Consider the following 22,955-nt stretch of genomic DNA (forward strand, 5'->3'; position numbering starts at 1 on the left):
ATTTTCTTTTCAGCTGCCAATTAATTATTGACTCTTTGGAGGATATCCTTAAAACAACAGTAGAATCCTTCACATTATCTGGTAATAATTTTATCCAATTTAGACTGGATCTTAACCAAGTTACTTTGAAGCATTTGCAAAACAGTTTTTAGTTGATTTTTTTGTTCCTTAAGATATTGTCACCAAAATTTTTTGGTTTGAATTAAAGGCTATAGTATCTGAAAATAATGTACACAAAGTATAAGCCTGAAATTTCAAACTGCTGCAATAGAATATGCAGATGGGCCAGTAGTTCTTCACCACCTGCCGCAAATGTTACTAAAGTAATTCTTTGTTTAGCTACTCCTATTAAATCTGCTGTCCATAAGTGACTACTTCCTTGAAAATGGCTCATCCTTCACTCTCTTGCTTCCACTTCTTGCAGTCTATAACTCAGCACTTTTGAAAATAAAGTAAAAAGAAATAACAGAGCTGCCTAAATAAGGTGAGTTGCCAACTATGGGAATCCAAATTTTCCAATTATCTTGGTCATGTATTGCAAGTTAGCATGCAGCCTGCCTTCATGGCCTGGACTAAGTTTTACAGGCTTTGCATAGTCATCATTTTCTGTTCTGTCATTTGTCTTGGACCAGCTACTTTGGCAGCACAAAATTTTCACTTTATTTTTTTCTGTGTTCTAAGAACAGTTCCTCTCCCTTCCAGGAGAAGCAGAGCAGTGAGACAGGGCAGGACTCACAGGGAGAAATCTGAATTACCCTAATCCTCAAATTAAGTGCTGATGTTGGTATGGGTGAGTGTGTGTATCTTCAATACATTACTGAGTAATTCATAACAAGAAATTTAAAATTAGAGGTGTCCAGTAGGAGCCTCTTAACTCCTCCTAGCTTTCCTATTGGTAAGTCTGCAAAACTCTTCTGCTTCTTTTCAATTTTTTACTTGGTGTGATTTCTCACTTGATCTGTTGTCCGAGCCACCAAAAAGATGTGGGAAGAGTAAATCTTGAGAGACCTCTCCACTGCCGGCTATAGAAATAATATGTTTCTCTGTGTTTTCTATAAGAAAAGGCAAACAACTCTTTCCAGCACTGAATACCTTAGAGCCAATGACAGTGCTCTAAGTCTGCCACTTCAGCATTGCATGTTGTAAGAAAGAATCAAATATTTTCACATAAATAGGTTAAATCCAGCTAACTGAGCTTTAACATAATTCTAATAAAAGAATTCATAGTATGTTCTACTTTTAATTTCATGAGACGTTTAAAATAAACATTATTATCTGCTTTGAATCCTAATCTCTCCACAAACACTTTTGTTCTTGGCAATTCCTTATTGGAACCAGAGTGCATTGAAAATAATTACAGAAATAATATTTATAAGTTGAGGATAGCCCAAAGGAATCCTCTTCATGCCACAGAGACGACAGATGTCTAGAGGCTTCTGACATGACAAAACTGATAAAACGATTTTTTTTTCAAAGTTAGGTATATCAGGTCTAATGTATTCATTGCTTTTTGATTAACAATTAGTTCATTACTGTTGCATTTAAATCTCTTTTTTCGGAAACTGAGAAAGCACAGGATACTAAGAGTCATCTTTCACATGAAAAAGGCAAATCTGAAGTTTTCACAAAATGCTAAACCCACACCATTACTGTAACCTTGTACGGGCAAATAGAATGAATTAAAAGCATTGATTATGCAAATCAAAAACCACAGTAATTTCTAGTTAGTATTTCCATCTTCATATCATAAACCCCAGTGTGGTCCGAATTTATCTACTTTTATTAACTTTTCATAATAAATTTTAAATTATTCTGAATTGAAAATTTAATTGTAATTGAATAATTTTTTGAACAGTGTGCAGTGGGATTGCTGAATTCTAATCGATACTAAGAAGGCTTTCCATCAGGATCCCTAGAGTACCTGTAGTATAACTAATAAAATTAAATATTGATGTCAGATGTCTTTTACGATGTGCATGGGATTTCACTCTTCAACAGCATTTTCTGTGGAAAAATTAATCTGCAGTGGTCCCTTGCTAAATAAGGTATGTAGTCTTCAAGACACAGGCAAATCTGTGATTCTGCTCCCTTATATCCATGTAGTGTTAGATCTAGAAAAGGGAGCTAGGTTATTCACTCCAGTGCTCAGTTCATCTAAGGAACATGATGAGATGGTAGAAAGATTTGACTGTGTGTTTAATCCAGTTTATGTTTAGCACTCTGTAAACTTTTACAGAATTAGGGTTTGCCTGCTCTTCTACTTCACCATTCAAAACTTGCATTATTTCCACTGTTAATTCTAGATTGCAGGTCAGATTGTTGAAAGCCTTAAAGATCTGCCCCATTGCAGCAGACATTGAGAGCTGTGGATATGTAAGATGGTGTAGCAAGTTTTTTACCCTATTTTCTTGCTGAAGCCTCCGTGTTCCAGATGAGAGCTGTCTCCCTAGTGTGCACCCAGTAAGAAGGACACAACAGATAACTATTGCCAAAAGCTGATATCGTGAGTTGATTAATCAAAACCCCATTGATTTATAGTTTTTATGACTCTTTGGAAATTCACTAAAAGCATTGTATGATTCCTTGTATAACTGATTTATGGAATCTTTCATTCAATATGATGTATTAGGTACACACTATTCGTAGTTCCTAGCATAAAGCAGTGCATACCTATGTTTCATCCAATATAACAAACTACATATCTACTAAGTGCAAAAAGGGGTGGGGAAGCCAGGAACTAATTTATATAGAGAGTAAAGTATAGTAAATATTTATATTTCCATGTTTTTTGCTTAGTATGTTTATTTATAAAGTCAGTGAGACAAGACACTTTTCCTATATTGCATCTCCAGTATCGTGCACTCATACAGATAATGCATTTAGTGAATATAATTGTCAAGGTTGTTGCTGTATTGTTTGTTTATCTTAGTGAAGAAAATAATATTTAAGCACCAATATTTGGTGGAATAGTGCTGAATTCTCCAATCACCTGGAAAATATTTATAAAACCTGTATCATATTAACCATGCCTTAAAATGCTATTTTATCTGCAACTCAGGTGTGGACTGAGCATGTCCAGGGCAAAGGGTTAGTATTCTCAAAGCTCACTATCAGGTTCACATCCACTTTCCAAAAATGAATTAAAGCATCAATTGCTAATGTAAAATAAAAAGCACATGCCTTTATTGCTGTAGCCTAATGATAAAGCTGTAGCCAAGCATTACTTATATCCCATATAGCAAATTATGAAAAATCAATTCCCTGTAGTCTTTATTAAAGCATAATACAGCATCTCACAAAGGAACAATGTATTCTTCCATTTAATTTGGCAGACTCCCACCCTTCACCCCTCACATATTGCAACATGTCCTATACCCTTTTCTTTGGTTTGTTTGTGTTTTTGTTTGGTTGGCTTGGGGTTTTTTTTAGCAACACTTTTTCAATTGCTAACTATACATTCACTTTAAAACCACAAAAAATGCTATTTGGTGTCTCAGTTTGGAGCTAATATCTACCTCCATAGCAGTGAACAGGGTAACTTCCCTTTCTTAGTGCCACCTTTCCTCAGGAATGTATTTTGGTTATCTACAAAGATAACACTCATGCAGTAAAAGCAAAATAAAACCACATAATAAAACAAGCCACTGATGCCTGATAATTCAAAACATTTTTTTCTCATTTTCCTTTTTTTATTATCATATTTTCAACGTGTAGTAATTTCAAACCTGCACCCCTTTGTGGCTGATTAAAATTTGGATTTAATGATTGTCTTGTGCCGACCAGTGCTAACAAGGTTTTCCTTTCAGAAAACCATGCCCTGTTGGTGGGTTTTTCAATTTGCTCTGTCTTTAGTCTAAAAAAAGGAAATTTGACTGAAAGGATCAGACCAAAAATTTTTCCATGTATTTTGAAGTTGAATTCCATATATTTCTAGTCTAATTGTGTTAAAGAGCCAGGATCAACTTCGTCTAACCATTGGGTTGTTTGGAAGTCTTTAGTGTGTTAGCAAAACAAATTCAAAGAAATGAAAAACATTTCTTTTTAACAAAAGCTTAGTATTTGAGGAGAAATACTCTTCTTGCTGGAAAACCTAGGCTGTGCTTCTCTTCTTGGTGATGTATTTCTCACTGATATGAAGAGCAGATGGGCTCCAGTGGCGTGTCCTTGCTGGAAAGGGTTTGGCAAGCATGATAGCACATCCAATGACACTTCTACAACAGTCTTACATAGACTGCCAAGAGCAGTATCTGTCTCACTGTTGTAACTGAACAAATCATTGGAATCTTGAAGCAGCTTCTTCAGGAAAGAGAATGACCAATTCAGAAAAATGAAGTTCCATGGCAGAGAACATAATAGGAACAATGGTGTCTTTTTATTCTCTTTTCCCTCCCTTAGAAAGGTGAATGAGAATCAAGTTACTCAAATAAAATTTTCATGCTTTTTTTCAAAGCAGGATACAGCATGGGAGAATGGCAAATCAGCAGATTGTGACTAGTTTTGGAAGAAGCATTTATGATGTGCATGGAGACATAAAAATCAGAAGAAAGCTAAGCAGTGAAGAGAAATATGAAAGTAGAGAGGTGAAAAGGTGGACTGGAAAAGGGTCTGAAGAGACAGAAGAGATTAAGATTTTGTAGAAAGAGACTAGAAGAACAAATAAGCATGTTGGGGAGAATAAATACATGGTACAGAAGGTTAGAGACTTGCTGGGGTAGAGCCAGACCACAGGTTGAGGAGGAGCTAAAGGTAACTGAGCAGACTGAAAAGAAATGCGATGATGTTGAAAGAAAATATTCTAGTAGGTAGTTATTAAAGTTACATACATTATACTTATTTTTTATTGTCATCATTCTGCATCACTATGTTTATTGAGTGAAAGTGAAGGGAAATGTGTAGCAGGAAAGGGAGGAGACAGCATTACTATCAGAGACTGGGAAGGAACTGGGGAGGAAGAGGGAAAACATAAAGCAGAAACTAAAGGAAAGGTGATAGGATGAGAAGAATGAGGATGAAGAGCAGGATTGAAGGACTGAGAGAGAGAACAAGAAGGGGTAACTTTCAGGAGCAGCATCAAGATCCACTTTACACAGGCAAACACCATCGTTAATGATCATCCTGAAATGCACATGCATACTTTGCAGATCAAACATCATTGTGTAGTATATGTTCATTGTAATATCTTAAAAGTTTTAAAGGAAATCTCATTTTTAGCTATGAGCCATGATTTATTTACTTATTTATTTATATGCTTGGCATTAAGTTCCATACTGGAGAGTTTAATTGCACAGGGTCAAAGTAAAACACAAAATTAGACAGAGGAACAGTACATAATAGTACAAAAAAATGGAGTCATAAATAAGTGTAAAAATAATGGAGTTATGTTAAAATCAAGGTAGAGGTTTTGATGGTTTGATTTCTGTTATCACAGCATGAAGAGGAAGTGACTTTTTCTCTCTTATTTTAAATTTGTAAATGATGATGTTTTAACAATGTCTGTATTCTGAGAAACTGCTCTTCCAAGGGGCACATACCAACTGAGGCAGAGCTGATGGCCTGTATGCACAGATCCTCACCTTGCATACACTGAGATGAAGCTTTGTGAATTACAGAGCACTGCAAAGGAGCAAAATATCGCTGCTCTGCATGTTTGGAATGGAGAAAAATAGGAGATGGTCTTGTTTTACGTATAGTTTGCTATCCATACAACCTGCCACCTGGAAAGCAAACAGCTCATGGAGAGTGTTGTTTTTCCTTTCACAGCTGACAGTTGCCTTTGTTCAAATAAGCCCAGAAATGTTTGCAATAAAGGCACAAATATCCTCCAAGAACTTACTGAAGGATACTCAGTAAATCTTTCAGTCAAGCTTCAACATCAGCAACCACAAACAAAGGGTACCAGAAGATTCCTCTTAAACAGGAAGAAAGATAAGTTTTGATACTGAGGTTGCTTTCTTAAAAATTCTGAGTGAATAAAGTAGTCTTGACAGAAAGTTCCCAGTTATGGATTACCTATAAAAAGAATAAAAGAGATGAACATTGAAGGTTTTTCATGGCTGTAAACAAATAATTTGTGAGCACACTGTGCTCAGACCACAAATAGAAGCAGGAATTAGAAGTGCCCCTAGCTGACCAGCATATACATATATCATTGGTCTGGTGTAATGAAGATTACCTGATAAAGATCACAATATGACAGTTTTCCTTTTGCATTGGCTGCTGAACAGCCAGAAACTGTTTTCTGCGGCCAGCCAACTATTGATCCAACTCCCTCCTGTCAGTGATGCAGTTAATGGGAATTCCACAGGCAAATAAAAGCTACATTTTGTCTTCATTTTCATCTGAAATATGAGCTGGTCCTTTGTACTCTAGACAGTCATTTATTACTCATTTTCCTTTATTGATGTTTATGAGCTGAAGCATAAAATGATTCTCAAATGTAGTTTAATTGAGGCAGCAGTTGACACTGTGACCATGATTACTGCTGCACCATCAGCTGCATTAAATCCATGAATCAAGGTTTGCTTTTCATTGGTCTTTGAGGCAGCATACGGTAGAAAGTATCCTTAAAATGCAACTCTGCTGTAGCTGGAGAAATATGTCGATTTGTCTTCATAGGGACCAAGGGGGAAAAAAGTGCCCAAAGTCCTTAGCAAAACAGCAACAGAGCAGTAAAGTGTTTCTTATTACTTTACATTCAAAGACTCCTACCACCCCCTTACCCTAGGTCTTAAAAGTTATTTGTAAAATAGTCTTTCTTACATGCTTTCTAATATTTTTCTCACTGAATTATGAGCAACAAAATGAATAGAAGGAAGAGGTGCCATACACAGCAAGAGGGGAAGCCAAGACACTCAATTCATTTGTAAAATGGTAAGGACAATCAATACTGTGGGGAAGTATTTTTTATATGCAGTTATTAACTCATAAGCTACAGTATATCTCATCTCATTTCAACAACAGCTGAGGTCTCCATTTCCCCCTGGAGACCCCTGCAGGTCCCATTATGAGAATCATAAATAATATGTGCTAATGAGATATGAATTGATTATGTTGGAAAAGCTGACATTTTCATCCATCATTCTAAATGATGTTTAACAATGGATTACCAGCCAGTAATTCCTCTGATATGAGATTAAATAAAATAGCAGGCTGTTTCAGCAGGCTAGCTCAAGGAGATGGCAATAAATCTGCTCAATTACTGTATTACCAATCCGTTTTTCACTGCTAAGGATATTATTATTTCATTTAGACTTGTTCATGCATCATAGATTATTTTATTTCAGTCAGTCAATGGGAGAAACTGCAGTATTTTATTCACTGAGCTGCAAAGAACTGGGCTTTGATAGAGTACAGTACGCACAGCTCAGTGGGCCTCCAGCAGATAGAAGAAATGCTACCGAGCTCCTATCAGATCAAAAATACATTGTGAAATCCACATTTCAGGAACCAGCATTTTTTTTTTTCAACCTAATTTACTTTACTTATCTGAAAAGTCTCAACCGAAGGATACTGCCTAAAAAGCTGATCAATTGAAACAAAATTATTGGCTCCTCTAAGATGATTTGTACTTCACCTCGCTCCTGTAGTATATTGAGAATTAGATCATTCGGACTATCCTTTGGCGTGGCAAATTAGATTGCAAATAACTGTAATACAAATGGTCCCTTTTTTTTTCTTGTTTAGGAGGGAGGGAAAATAAATAAATAAAAAAGCATGCAAAGTTTATTAACAAACACCTATCATAGAGTTATTTCCTTTGCCAGCCTGATCTCACAGTCTTGACAAACTCCCCTTCCTTGCAACAACATCTAATACTTTGCAAATCATTCAGCAGCCATTGTAGAACCCAACACAGAGTTTTTAGTAACTGCAGCATATACTGAATAGACTGGGACATGCCCAGTGTCCAACCAAGCCACCTGGATACTGGAGAACTTGATTTTTCCCCATCTGCCCCGGTCTGCAAATTGGTTCAGCAGGTGGTTTGTGGCCAGCACAACACTCATCCGTCATCAATGAACCCGGTTATTTTACCAGCCTGTTTTTCTGTAAAAGAAGACGAAAATATTAACATGATTATTCCTCCCCTTTCTAAATACTGGTAAGGCCACAGCCTTACAGTGTCAAGCATTCCGTTCCTTGCAGAGAGGTACCTATGCCAAACTTGCTTCTTAAGTTCCTCTCCACAGACCCTGCCCCTTTCCTCTACTCATTGGCATCCCTCAAAAGAAAATATCAAAAAGGTAGGCTTTTCTTCAAAAGCAGGATAACAAGATCAATTATACTTTAATTGTGCAGTGGTTAGATGGAAGATGCATGGAAGAGACTTCATTTCTTTTATGACTCAAGGGTCAGCTGAGGAGTGACAGGTGCTCAGGTACAACAGAAAATATGCTCCAGCAATAAGTATTTTCCCTGACTTATTGTTTCTCAGTCCAGCAGAAAAACTTACCTAATAGACATGTTGCAGAATATTACACCTCTGGAAGCATAATCCTATGTATAAATGCAGTGCTGGACTCCCACTCAACTCTAAGGGAGGCAGTAAGGGAGTCAGTGTGGATAGGTTTTTGAAAAAACAGTTTGACTTTCAGACAAAAAAAGCAACAAGAACTGCAGGAAATTTTTGGGGAAGGAGTAGAGCTAAACCTGAAATGTCATTATGCCTCTGTGTCGACTAACACTTCCTGTTAAAAACGGGTATAGTAGAATTAGAGAACAGACCTGGAAAGATGACAGGGATCATATAGATATGGAAATAATTGTGTGCAAAGAGTACTGAATAGAATAAACCTCTTCAATTTGGAAAAGACTTGTTAAGGAGAAGGAAGATATTATAAATCTAGAATAGAGAAAGTTTTTTTAATTATTTATCAAAAAATAGGTCATTCAAAGAAATGGTTGAGCAATTTTCAAAGAACCAAAACATTTAAAAAACCTCGCAGATTTAGATTGTAGTTTTTATCTATTGTTTTCTGTATATCAAAATGTAACAAGAGATTAAATAATTCAATGAATAATATTTCCATCCTGTATTAAATACAAAAAATCCATGTAAAATAAAGGTATTTCTATAACAGAATAATATCTTAATCATTGAAGGTAATATCTTAGTTTTCTCATAAGGATCATATGAATGAAATAACATCTGTAGCATGTCTATGAGTTCTGTTTCATAATACTAGCACACTAGATAATAAGGAAGTTTTGTCATCAGATTTCCTTGCTGATACCTGCTTGTGTTTTCCCTGTTTGAGGAGTACTGCTTCTTTCTTACCTGCTTTACCTGAATTTGAATACAATTTTGTCAGCCTTTCCAGATTTTGGCTGTGTGACCAGGTTTTTGATGCTCTGGTGCAAGGTACAGAGGATATGTGCCTGTTGTTGCTATTCAGGTGTCTGCATGGTGGCTAGCATTTTTGAAATAACTTCTTGGGATAAGTGCTGGATATTTGAAACACTTTTCATGAGGGGTTTATTTGTTTGTTTGGGTTTGTTGTTTCAGTTTTTTTAAAATCTAAATTTTAAATTTTAGTACCCAGTGCAACCATAAGAATAGGTTAACATTAAAAAAAGTTGCAGGGATTTGAAAACTGGCAGGTTTTCTATCCAGTAGGAAAGACCTATCCCTGTACTCACTTTGGTATCATAGTTGATGAATGTTGACATAGTGACTGCTAACGTGATTAACAGTACTAACTATTCTGAAAAGATAGCAATAATTGTGATTTAGGCTGAAGACTTTACTCGAGTTGTAAATGCTTAAACTGTCAAGATGTTTATACTTAAGTCAGTCACATTTCACAAGGCAGTCAATGTCAAGCCGACACCTAAATTTCAGGGATTTTCTGTAAAAGTGGGTCTACATTTTTAGGGACGGCTTTATTAATTTTTATTATTAACACTATTTAAGGTAAGAATGCTATTTTCATTTCATGTGTTTTCAAGCTCAAGAGACAGGAGAAGATGAGGAGGCATGCTTTTGGCACTCAGTTGCTTCCCCAGGATGGATTTAGTAGTCAGTGAACCCTAAGTAATTTATCTTGAGTCTCTATGAAGTGAAATCTTGTAATTCTCAGAACACAGTCTTGGGGTACTACAGAATATTCTGTCTTGCAGTTAGAGAGAAAGAAATAATTTCTGCCACAGGAAAACTGATTGGGTTCTAAGGTTAAATGTATAAATGTACAAATCCTATAACTCAGGATCTGAACTTTCATAATGGGTTCTATGATGGCAGAGTTTAAAAATCTTAATGGCATAACATGTCGTGGTGAATCTCAAGCCCTACTGCAAAGTTTCTGCCTATTTGCACTGAGAACTCTCTCTTATTTACAGTGTAAAAGTAGATGACTCGTTGTTGTGTATAAATGTGCATCTATGTGATGTGCCATGTCCTCGCAAGACGATTCTCCAAGCTAACTGCACATGAACTAATTATTTCAACAATTTTGAGAGGTTTTTTGTGAAGCCTGTACTAATACTGACAGTCATGTCAGGATATACAGGTATGATGTAGATATGAGCATATCAAGTTGTGACATTTGAGGTTTAGTCGCTCAGAGCTGAGCTGACCTTTGCGCATGGTGCAACTGAAGGCCTTTACAACAATCAGAGCACTGAATTAGAGGCAGCATTTCCCTCTAATGTGTCTCTAAGACCTCTGAAATCCAAAATTTCTTTACCATGCTATTTAAAGCACGTCTGAAACTGGACCTCAGAATAAAACCCATTAGATAGTTGTTGGCAAAAAACTAATATGCATACAATGTGAGGATGTTAAAAAAGTCAAATGACAGAGTCCCTGGAGATTAAAAACAAATCCCATAATTTCACAGGATTCATAAATGATCCCAGTGGCCATATAAAATACTTGAAATCATAGGATTATTTGAATGTTTAAGTATTTCCCATCTGCCTTGACAACAAAACTGCATTTATAAGATGCCAAATACTACTTCTTATTATCGTTTAACCTGTAGATTAAATTGTAAACACTAAGAGTGACTCCAAGTATGTTACAAGCCAAGTTTCCTCTTTTTTTTAATGGATAACTTATTTTTAAGGAAATTTTGCATTGAGATTCTGAGTTCTTTCAGCAATCTGGTATAAACAAGCACAGGATATTGATATTAACAGCCAAAAGCCCCAGCAGTGGTATTCTCAGTAAGAATGTGTTTCTACTAAAACTCAGAGGTCCTCACTGCTGGTATGGGAACTACAGACACTGCACCCATGTAAGCGTTCAAAAGCAAATCTTGGGTCTGTGCAGGTTGGAACAATGATACTAATGCTTTTCTTCAGTGTTTATTCATAGCTGTATAACGTTCATCAGTTCATGCCTTCTTGCAATCATTTCAAGTACTTTCAGGGGTTTGTAGGTCAAGAAACACAAGTCTTGAACACCAGAATTGGACTAATTGGCACATATATTGGGTTTATTTTTTCCTTTATCAATTTTTCTTTCAATTTTATGCTTGAGAAGCTCATCCACACTTATGCATGGCTGGATATTTAAAATGTCTTTCAGTTAGCCCCCACTCTTTTAGTGACAATAATTCATCACCTTCTGGGGTGAGGAAAGAAAATTTTTCCATTTCTTCAGTCCTTTTTGTAATCCTAAAACTGGGATGTGCCTGCTCAAGTCCCTTGCACTCTGCACCACACCTCTGAGCAACTCCTCAACTCAATGAACCTCTGTCTGTCTCCCTTTCTGAATGTTTTCTCCCACAGCAGCAGTAGCAGGGGCAGGTTGCTGCATGACAGATGTTGCTGTGTCACCTCCTTCCCCTGGTGCCAGCCCCTGGGTGCAGAGGGAACTCCAAGGATTCTGCAATAACTTCTGCAACTCATTCACATCCAAAACAGCAAAGGAGATGCTGAGTGGGAAGGGACATTTCTTGCAACAGGTATTTGTCCCTCAACTGCTCACTGCAAACAGGCACACTCAAAAAGAACGGAACTTTTAAGCGGGCAAAACTCCTAGTATTTTATTACAAGCAATATTAAGCTATTCCCACCTCTCTTTCTTGCTTCTAGATAACATTGGTCCACTAGACCAATGTTACATAAAGGAGTTACAAATTTATGAATTTTGGAGATTTTCTGCAATAAGATTTATGGGAATCCATTCCTGATGTAAAAGTTGATCCTAGCTGATTAGACTTTTCACTGAGCAACTGGTTCCTGCGACCTGAAGGCCAGACTGTCATATCTATTTTCCTCTTTTAAGTTAGTATATTATGATTGTGTTGAAAGACTGTATTAAATCACCTTAAATTCTGTAGTTCTTCTGATAAAAGACCGTGTCTTAGTAATAGCAGCCTTTATAGGTATCCAGGCAATAAAGCACAGTGAAATCACAGATATAAAGGAGTCATGTCCCTGAATTAAAGGCTATATTAAAAACAGAAAGAAAAAAATTACAGATTTATTGCACAATCAAAAAAATAAAATCTTCACAGTTCAATGATAATTCTTGGCTAGCACAGTCATCAATATCAGATTTACAATAAAACATCTGGGGAACACATGCAGAAATAAACTTATTCAAACAGAAAGAGAGTAATTTGTGAACATAGCCTGTCTTCCAGTCCCAAAACTGGGTTGATTTGTGGTATCATTTTATTTCTTCCTTGCCTGCTTGCTTTTACACAACTGAAAGTTGGTTCAGAAATGCAGAGCTGGGCTAGAGTCAGAGATCATATTTCCTTTCACATTCACGTATTTTGTTGCTGGAATTGAGCAAAAAAATAAAGTGCAAAAAATACAAGGTTAAAATTTTCTCAGTATGCCAAGGATATTCTAATTTATTAAGAACTTAATTTTCTAAATAAACTTGATCACAGTGTCAAATGTTGCCACTTTAATATGTATAAACTGAGATTTGAAAGAAACTTGAAAACATTATAATGTTGAAGCCATATTCACATTTATTTTGGCTTTGCTTTTCTTTTGTTTTCTTTTCCTATATATTTTTTTTAGACCTGGAGCAAATCATAATGATGAAACTTAGGTTTCTTCATAACAGGGGAAGGCAAAAAAAATTACAAAAACCTGGTTTAGTCTCATTGGACAACATGATGGTAGTGGCAGGGTTAACTCGTTCAGATAGTAACTAAACCTAATTTTTTTTATTTAACAAGTTAGAGTGCTAAAAGAGAGGCCTTTTATAACCAGCAAAGTACCTGCAAGACTTCTTAATAGTATCTTCTTTGGTCAGATGTATATAAAACAGTGATGTGAGGGCTGATTCCACATCTTCCTTTCCTTTTCCTGGCAGAGCCGTGGCATTAGGGTCTGACAGCCGCCACGTGTATTTGACGCTGCTGTAAACTCGTGCCTTCCCCTCGCAGCTGTTTCAGTAAACACGTGTGAATAGTCGTTCTCCTGTGCCTTGTGCTGAGCAAGCCTTGCTTTTCTTGGAGCCCAGCCAGCAGCTAAAGGGAAGGCAGCGTGTGTGGATCCGTGTGTGATGTGCCCCCAGCTCACCCCGAGGCTGCAGCCCACGGCCACGCAACTTCCCCTTCAGGCGCCTGGGGCCATATCCACCACTTCTGCTCCAAGGTGGGATTTCACTCGGCCTTTCCAGAGGATGGAGTAAGCTGCAGGGGTATCACAGTTACAGGGCATTTGGTAGGGTTGTCATAATATTAAAGCCCTGTAGCTTCCTAACTCAGAAAAGTTTCACTTGCTTGGAATTCCTCTCAAAATCCTAAATGCATGTGCATATGTGTAAAATCTATCTGTTTCCTCTAGTTAGCATTGCTGGTTCTGCTTTTTCTCCATTACTGTGATTTTATAGAATGAAATGCTGCAAAAAAGTAAAAGGGCTAATTTAAGAGCAAATCCACCCCAAAAAGTAAAAATCAATCTCTCTCTCTTTGCACAGAGAGCCCAAGGGAATAGAATACCAGGAATCATGGGTATCTTGCTTCTAGTTTTTGATGTATGTTCTGATGCAAAAGATTAATGGTTTTCTCTTGAGGATAAAGGATTGCAAGGTCCGAACAGCCAGAAGTTTGTGTGTCTATTTATCTAATGGCAAAGAGTACAGAAGTCAGTAATGGGCACATTTTCCTTGACAACAAATGACAAGTAAGCCATTGTACCACAATGCTATCATTGTTTAACTCCTTCTGAAGGTGATTTATAGAAGGCAGAATAAAAATGGAGGATAGTATACTTTCTGCTGAGTCAACCCAAATTTGACCCAGGAAGCTCTAACTAAATGCTTTTTTGAAACCTAATGAGTAATCAAAGAGTCTTAGTGATTAAAATTGTGTTGCTAAGGCCAAATAGACTGCTGTTTTACTTGTCATCCTTGGCCTCTGTTCCTTTTCCTCTCCTTACACATTGATCCTTCTCAGAAACTCTATGGGAATGCCAAAGATGTATCCATTATTTGGTTGCCACATAGAAGCAGCGAACAAACCAAGGTACCCTGGTTTCTTGGAGCAGTGACCGCAAATGGTCTGAGGTAATGGGTAGTCCTTCCCCTTGCACATTACTGGGTGGTTGTAAGAGTATTTTCTATACCAACACTTCTATCTGTTAAAACAGTTATTCATGCAGATAGTTCAAACGTGCTCAAATCAGTGAGTAGCTAAAAATACCTGAATAAACTATAGCAGATTTGTCTTGAGACAAGCAATCAAATTTATGGTAGGGATTTTAAAAAGCAGAAAGATATGCAAAGCAAATAATTTCTGTAATATTTATTGCAGTCACACTGTGTACCTAGTCCTAATTTTCTGTTTGTGACAACATTAGCAAAACCGTAATCTGAAACTCTGTAATGGTGAGATTAAATTTTTAAACATTCTAATGACCCATACAAATCTAAAAAAAAAAAAAAAAAATCTCTGCAGTATTTGATACCTGTTGCTAGAACTGCCTTTGGTGTAAATTAAACACCAGCACCAATGACCTGAACCTACTATCAAAGAGTACCAGAATGGAGCGATCCTAGTCAGGATATTAAACTCATGAGTTCTCAATGAGTGCCCAAACACAGTCTGGCACTCAAACTAGTTACTTAACGGAGTGAGTAGCTCAGAAGAGGTATAGGGCTGTACACTTCTGTCTATAGTGTCTGTACACAGAAAAAAATTGCAATTCTAAAAAATCGTGACTTACGTAACTGAGAAATGATCTACTCAAACCCAAGGTTGATATGTTACATTTCCTTTACAGTCTTAATTCAGAATTTATGCCATGTTTATTTCATCTCTACCCAACAACTAAAATATAAATTAAATAAAAATATCCTTTCCCCTCTTACTGACAAAATACAATTACTTGAGACATAGATACTAGGACCTGTGCACATTTTATAAAATTACCTTCAAGAGAGACAAAAGGGAACACTCATTGATAAATCAAGTTCCTGCCCTGATAAATTCTAGAAAACATCTGTAATCAGTGAAATTCTCATTTTAACTTCTGGTAAGATAATATGCTGTACCTAAACCAGTGAAATGATCATTCATTGTATGTGCTACTTTCACAGTGAGAGTAAATGTGGAGGGAAGAGCCTCAGTTTGAGATCAGAGCTGTCCTAGTACAGAAATTGCTTATCTTGCATATTTTATTTGTTTCATGCCCTTAAGCTGTTTGACCTTTCATTTCATTCTGTGGTGGGAACCTCTTTCCCAATGTTACCCTAGTGATCAGCATTTTCTGATTTGAATAACAATGCCAGTTCAGCATTGTGAGGAATTGCATACACTTATTCACTTGTGCACTGCAAACTCTCTTCCTATGATTCACAACAAAGTGTGATAATTAATCTGGTTTAGGCAGCTCTAGGAATATATCATCAAACCCAGGAAAACAGAAAAGAGCAAATAGATGACAATCTAGCCTTAGCTCATTTTTATGGAGATGGAAGTGGACCATAGCAAAGGTCAAAGTCAAGGTCAAAATGGAGACCATTGAAGAAGCTCTGATGGGACTGGTTCTTCCTGCAGGTCCATTCAATCTAGCCAGCCAGGTGTATAAATAGAGCCCTTCAGCTGCTGGCCCAACCAGCCTCTTCACATCACAATCAGCAGACAAGCACAGGCAATTTACTGCTGAGATCATTTCAGAGATACGCTACAAAAGGCACAACATAAGTTGTTAAACTGAAGAGTTAAACTGAAAAAAACTTTGGCTATAAAAATATTATTTGCTTTTTCTAGGCAATCAATGTGTTAAATTAATGGCGCTTATTAAGATTTGTTTATACATCAAATAGTAATTTAATAACTAGTTACATCAGACTTTTAATTATTATCTATTTTTTCTTTATATATATTTCATAATTAGATTTGTAGGTGTTTAATTTTATCCAGCAACTTGAGATGCTACAAATTAATTGCAGGCTGCTAATTCAGTAGTGATTTGAGCTGGGAATTCTTTACACTACCTGTTTTATTACATTAATGGTCCAATCCTGCTGCTACCAAAATTAATAGGAAAATCTCCTACTGATTTCAATGAATTCAGGTTGTAGTCCAAATTTTAAGTAGTAGCTACTCATTTTTCCTCCAAAGAAGGCAGTGTAGTGAATGGTAGACCAACTTATCAACAAGAATCTCTTCCAGTAATAAGATGATCTGTTGTGTTTATATATTAAAACTTCAAATTCTGACTTCTAGCTGTGACACTTTCAAGATGTTTTTCTTAACTAAAAGAGAGGGAAAATGAGTTATTCAAAATGATCCAGTCTAATCTAGTCAAGGTCATATTTCACTGTGTGGTAATAAGTGTTTAAAACAATTCATGCTGTATTAAAACAAGAGGGTAAGTTACAAAAAAGGTATTATTTCAAGTTGAAAGTTAGTGCAGGTGTTAGTCAGGTAAGTTCAGTAATTGTAATGGTGCTTAACAGTGCCACTATAATTAACAATCCATTGTTATTTCCAAACATTTTTAGAGGTTTAGTACACAACTGTTCAAAATGGAAACAAGATGATGTCTTACAGATGTATTTTTAAAACAAATATATTATTCATTGAATTTTTAAAGTAGTTTAAATCTGTCACTTATGATTGTATGGGAGCAAGCATTCCTGAGATTTTGAGCAATGTCTTAAGTCATTTCAATTTTTTTCTTCTTCCTGTTCTTTATGTAACTCTGCATTTGAGTAATGCCTATGTTTGAACATGCAATGAAACAAGAAATGGTTTTGTATCATTTTCCCTGATACCTGTCCTAAATGAGTGAGCATCAGGCATACTGCTTCCTACTGTCATGTGTAGAACAAAGACTTACTTTTCAGACAGCTTTTTTTTCCCCCCATAAACACTTATTTCTATTTCTTTGTAGATGCACTTGTCCATATAGAAAATTTCTTATTTATGGCCTAAGCACAGTAGGTTATTTGTCATTTTACTTTAAAGACAATACTATTCTTAATTACTTAGAATGTTTAAATGACAACTTCAGTGGGTTCAAATGGTGAAGTTTTATAGCTGTTTCCTAAAATTAACACTGAACATCTACTCTGCAGGATGTGAGTATTCTGTTCTGTCTTAGGTTCAAATACTATCCTCATTTAGGTGTATCTGAGCTCCCTCCAGTAGTGCATTAAGCAATCTGACTTAACATCTATCACATGTAGTTCAGGCGCTCTCTCATCTCCACCCCAGGGAGAGAACTGTGTGCCTAGTGGCGTGTTTTGTTTTTATTTTAAATGTCCAAGGAAAGTGGGTAGTGTTAATGGCATCAGACATCCATTTCCTTGCAATTAGCTGTCTGTGTTGTCACAATGCCCTGCTGCCTTTAAATGCTGTGGGCGAGGAAAGAGAGAGAGAAAAAGAATGTGTTCATCAAATTTCATTTCAGTCCCATTTGAAACCCTCCCCCCACAAATATTTTTTTTAATTTAGAGATATACTCTAGAGCTACATGTAATCTTTTTTTTCTAAAAAACTTTTTATCCACAAAATGCAGATTCATATTGCCTGGGATATTTTTCAAATTCATGTTGAACTATTTTTGGTTTTTAAAAACTTGGCAAAGAATAACCTTTGCATTTTCAATAGAATCTGTTTATATTTAAAAATCAGTTTTGTAAGGCAGGAGAAAACAGTGTGACTCCTGCAATTTCCTCCTGTGTGGAGACTGCGGTTTTTAGAAAACCATCCAGCAGATGGTTCTCTAAAAGGATGTAGTAGAAGAGCAGCATCTCCCAGCTGGCTGAGGCATAGCCATTTTGGAGTCATGTAGATTCAGTGGTATTTGGCTCAGGCATGCAGAGGGTCCCCTTTTTCCACTCAGTTTGATGGTTTTCAGAGTACCTCTTGCTGCTGTCTTCTTTCAATAATGCTTTTGACTGTAGTTTAATTAATTACTCTTGTAAATGTTTTGAATTTTAACTCTTTACCATATTCATTTCTCATGGTTTCACTGTCTATTTTTACCTTTTGAACTTGTAACTTTGGCCTTTGCCAGAGCATGTGTCCCAAACAGGCACATGTGATTTATCCCACTGTGCTGCCAGGAATGTCCCAGTCTGTGGGCTCATAATTCAGGTTCAGAGTGACATCTCTGACATCTGAGTCAGAGATGATTTTCTGACACCTGCTGAGGGCTCTTCATTGGCAAAGAGCTCAGAGGAGCAGAGGGCACACCTCAATAGCCTTGTGGTTTCTAACAGGACTTAGTCCTTGACAATGTTTATATACAGTTATCTACTTTTTTTTCTCCTTTCCTGATTATATGGAAGCCCTTTTTAAAAAGCATTTTGATTGCACCAAAGTGTAGCTATTATAATTGTGCACAAGAACTGGGGGGGCAGCATATAATGATAGATATTTTTCATCATGGATGAGCTGCAATCATCACAGTATGCACTTCCTCTCAGCCATATAGCATGGGGAAGCTCACTGTGTAAATTCTGAGATGGTATATTAAAAGGAAATATTTAGCAATGTAGCAGTTGATGAAAAATAAATTGGAAGTATGCTGAGTTAACGAGGGAATGACTCGCAGCTCTTTTAAGTGTAACATGTTTTCAAAGAAAGCTGCCATGGAACAACGTTTCAGCCAGAAATCTAAACGCAGGTTTATAGTCTGTGGTGTTGTAAAAAAAGGCTGTGTTTAAACTGTGACCCTGAGTGCATCTAAGTTTCTGAGTCTCCTGTTCCCTCCTATTGCTGCATGCCAAGCTTGTATTCAGGAGGTTCCAACTATGCAGCATCAACTTTCTTGTGATCTCTTTGAAGAACATATCAGATGTAGAGGGGAAAGAAGAGGTGTAATTTCTTTCTTGGATGGTCTCTTGCGCCCAAGCAGTGCAGAGATCTGAATACTTCAGCTTCTCAAGGCTTCTCTTTCAAATGAAGCCAGAAGTGGTTACCAGCTCTTCCTGATTTGGGTTGCATTGGCCTGTTTAAATGTCGTGTTCTGGCTCCCTGATTCCTGGCACTATGTCTTTCAGAGGATAGGGAGAGAGTGCTGGTTTTCCATCTTGTAAATGAAATGGAACAGGGAAGGCGAGGGCTTTCACAGCTTGAGCAGGGCATGAAGGCCAGGAAAGGTACAGACCCATTTAACTGAGTTATTCTCTTGCTCTGGCATGCTTTGGGCATGGTATATTTTGGCAGTATCACATGCAGCTCTCAGGAGAGCCAGTGCTGGGGTTCAAGGTCAAGAAGATTAATTCTGCCTTTAGGGAAGGTGACTGGTATTCCACGGCCACAGAAGTGCAATAGTTGTAAGTAGACACATGAATCCAATATTACACAGCACTAAGAAAGCTGTATTATTATGGCAAGGCTCCTGGCATGCTCCAGTCCATGGTGTTCCATGTGCCTTGGCTGGACTGCTGGGCATCTGCCTTTGCTCACCCATCTTTATTCTTAAAGGGAGCAGCACAGTATCTTAGACAGCATCTCCCATCCAGCTGCAGGGCGTGGGACTCTTCGTGTTCTAACAGGAGACCTGTCTGCCAGAAGCTACAGCAGAACAGCTGTGGTCTCAGCCTGGGGCTCCTGACACATTAGACTGGTGGTTCCAGGGGCAAGAGTAAGGATTGTTAGTCCTCTGGTTCCTCCCTGGTTCGGACCTCAGCACAGCAGCTGAGGTACCATCCACTATGAAGTTGCAGATTTCAGAAGAAAGCTCAGGTTCCATTTAGACCACTTGCTCCAGAGACTACCAGCATTCTGGGGAAGGTGGAGGGTGACACCTGGGGAGGAAGAGCTCCTTCAGTATTTTGAAGGGTTAAAAGATTGCTGGTGGCTCTGGCTCTGAACACACACTGATATTTAGACACCAACTAAAGGCAGTCCAGGAAACCCAGCGTACTCTGAGGGACAGCAGATTTTGATTCCTTCACCCAGAATTCAGACAAATAGCCTCTATCTCCCAGAAAAGTTGCCTGAGTCCCACGGGATTGTATTATAGTGCTGTTAGGTTGTCAGCTATTGCAGAAATCTAAATAATCTAAATCTAAATAAATTCACATGCCAGTAAAGGAGAGTGAAAAATATGTTGATATCATTGTTTCACACAGCCCCTCTTTGTTAAATGAAAGAATTGGTGAGGAATCACTGACAGTTTTTGATATATTACTTAGCCAGTGAAAGTCTTACATAAAATGCAGAAATACACCAGAAAGCAAATAAGAACCTGAGTTCCTTTGTCACTAATCAAATGCTGCTCTTTCCATTTAGGTTTTCTGTTTTTTCTTTCTTACCCTTTCTTTGCAATATTCTTCAGCCATAGTCTGTACAGTAGAATACATTCAACTAAAAAGATGGCTACAGATTAGTGTCTAGAATGCAAAATATGAATGTGAGTGCTAAGGATATGGACCAAAACCCACTTTCACCCCCTGGTACTCTTTAGACTAGAAAGAGACATCAGTTCTGCTGCTTTGGAAAAAACAAAAGACTTCCACTGTATTTTGGGTAGTCTGAACTTGATGTGTTAGTCATACTCGGGGAGTAGCAACCAAGTAAACCTATCAGGAGTAAGGGACAGGGGAGCACCTCTCTCTCAGATCCTCTCTGGCTTCCGACTATGTATGCTATGGCATCCTAAACTAAAATCCTTCCTTAGGCTTTTAAGTCCTGTTACAGAAATGGACACGAAGTTATGGTAATAAGTGGTGTGGACTAGTATCTGTGGAGTGAAACTATTTGTGCTGAGGATGTCATGTCTGTACTATACACATTTGATGGATTTTTGCTTCGGTCACAGTCCCATGGGCTGAAATCTTATTTGCATTTAGACTGCATGAGGTGCCCTCCTTGAGCACATCTTAAAGCTTAGTTTCATCAGAAAGAGGCCTTGTTCATGTGTTCAGGGAATGCTTCAGGATGCAGGCAGATGCCTGGTGAGGGGGCAGTCAGGGGATTCAGTTCAAAAGCACATTCCTCATCCAAGCTCAAACACAGGTGTACTCACCATAAGATCATGCACAAACAAGCACTGGCAAAATTTGAAGTGCTTAAACAATATATGTATATAATCTCAAAATTCCAGTAGCAGTTACACAGACAATGTGTGCAGGTGCTTCTTTAAGCACAGCAGTATTTTTAGAAAATCAGATCATAATTTCCCACATGTAATCTGTTGTGGAGGAGATTTTGAACTAAAGTCCTAATCCAATATCTGAATTTAGCTACAAGAATGTCCTTGCTTATTTGGTTTTCAGTTTTGAACCTTACAACCTGGGTTTAAGCAAATGTTCCAGCTTGCTTTCTTTCTCTCTAGCTCTCTTTCTTTTTTCCTTCTCTCTCTCTTTCTCTCCTTCTCTTTCTCTCTTTTTCTCTTTCTCTTTTTCTCTTTTTCTCTTTTTCTCTTCCTCCCTTCCTCCCTTCCTCCCTCCCTTCCTCCCTCCCTTCCTTCCTTCCTTCCTTCCTTGCTCCCTTCCTTCCTCCCTCCCTTCCTTCCTTCCTTCCTTCCTTGCTCCCTCCCTTCCTTCCTTCCTTCCTTCCTTCCTTGCTCCCTTCCTTCCTTCCTTCCTTCCTTCCTTCCTTCCTTCCTTCCTTCTCCAATTTTTGTTCCAGTGACACTTTTTCACAGTCTTTTGCTCTTTGATGATGAAATTCTTGAAAAAAGATCAAGCATTACACAGTATAGTTCTAATTTTTTTTTTTAATCTTTTCTTCAACCATTTCTCTGCTGAATTTTCTGATATAGACTCCATCCTTTTTTGACAATATTGTGTCTGGTAGAGTTGTAGGTTTCCTAATAAGGAATGGGAGAACTAGACTGAAGGATGGGAAGAAGCTTGCAACTGAGGCTGCAATTGCTTAATTTTAGCAACTAGTTGTTTTCTTTAAAGACTGACAAGGTTCAGAATTTGAATTATTTGTGTTTTGAGTACCTTTTGGCTTGGTTCTTGGTGTGTTTTTAATTAAAAATTTAAAAATCATTATACTAGCTAATTCTTGGATGTAATTTACTTAAAATATCTAGGAAATTCTTTTTCAATTGTGACTGTAGGAAAGAAATCAGATTTTTTTTTACTGTGACAAAATCAACTCTACTTCCTTGTTTGAACAGGTTGAGGAAGTAATACAATATGAAAAACATCTTTGAAGTAGAAAAGGCCTGACATCATACTTTGCTCATAGTAATAATGTTCAGTTGAGGAATCCCAATCCTCTTTTCATGACTGTCAGAATAATGGTGATCAGGAACCTTCCATAATTTTCAATATTTGCTTTGAGACATTTGAAAGTTGGGTCTGACACTTGGTGCTGAAAGCTGTTGCATTTGCTTGACAGGGAACTGCATTTTTAAACTGGTTTTTACCTGCTTCTGTATTTTTCTGTCATTATCAGAAGATTCATAGAAGGAAGACAGACCCAGATTTTCTTGAGTAAAAAAAGAGGTAACAGAAGATGATTTGTTTGAGCCTTAATGAAGTAAAACTCTGTCCAACATCTTTAAGAGAGTTGGCTAGGTTAGATTTGCAGGACTGGCCCTAGATGGTACAAAGAGGTGGCTCA

The sequence above is a fragment of the Corvus hawaiiensis genome, chromosome 1, assembly GCF_020740725.1.
Source record: "Corvus hawaiiensis isolate bCorHaw1 chromosome 1, bCorHaw1.pri.cur, whole genome shotgun sequence".
Classification (NCBI taxonomy): domain Eukaryota; kingdom Metazoa; phylum Chordata; class Aves; order Passeriformes; family Corvidae; genus Corvus; species Corvus hawaiiensis.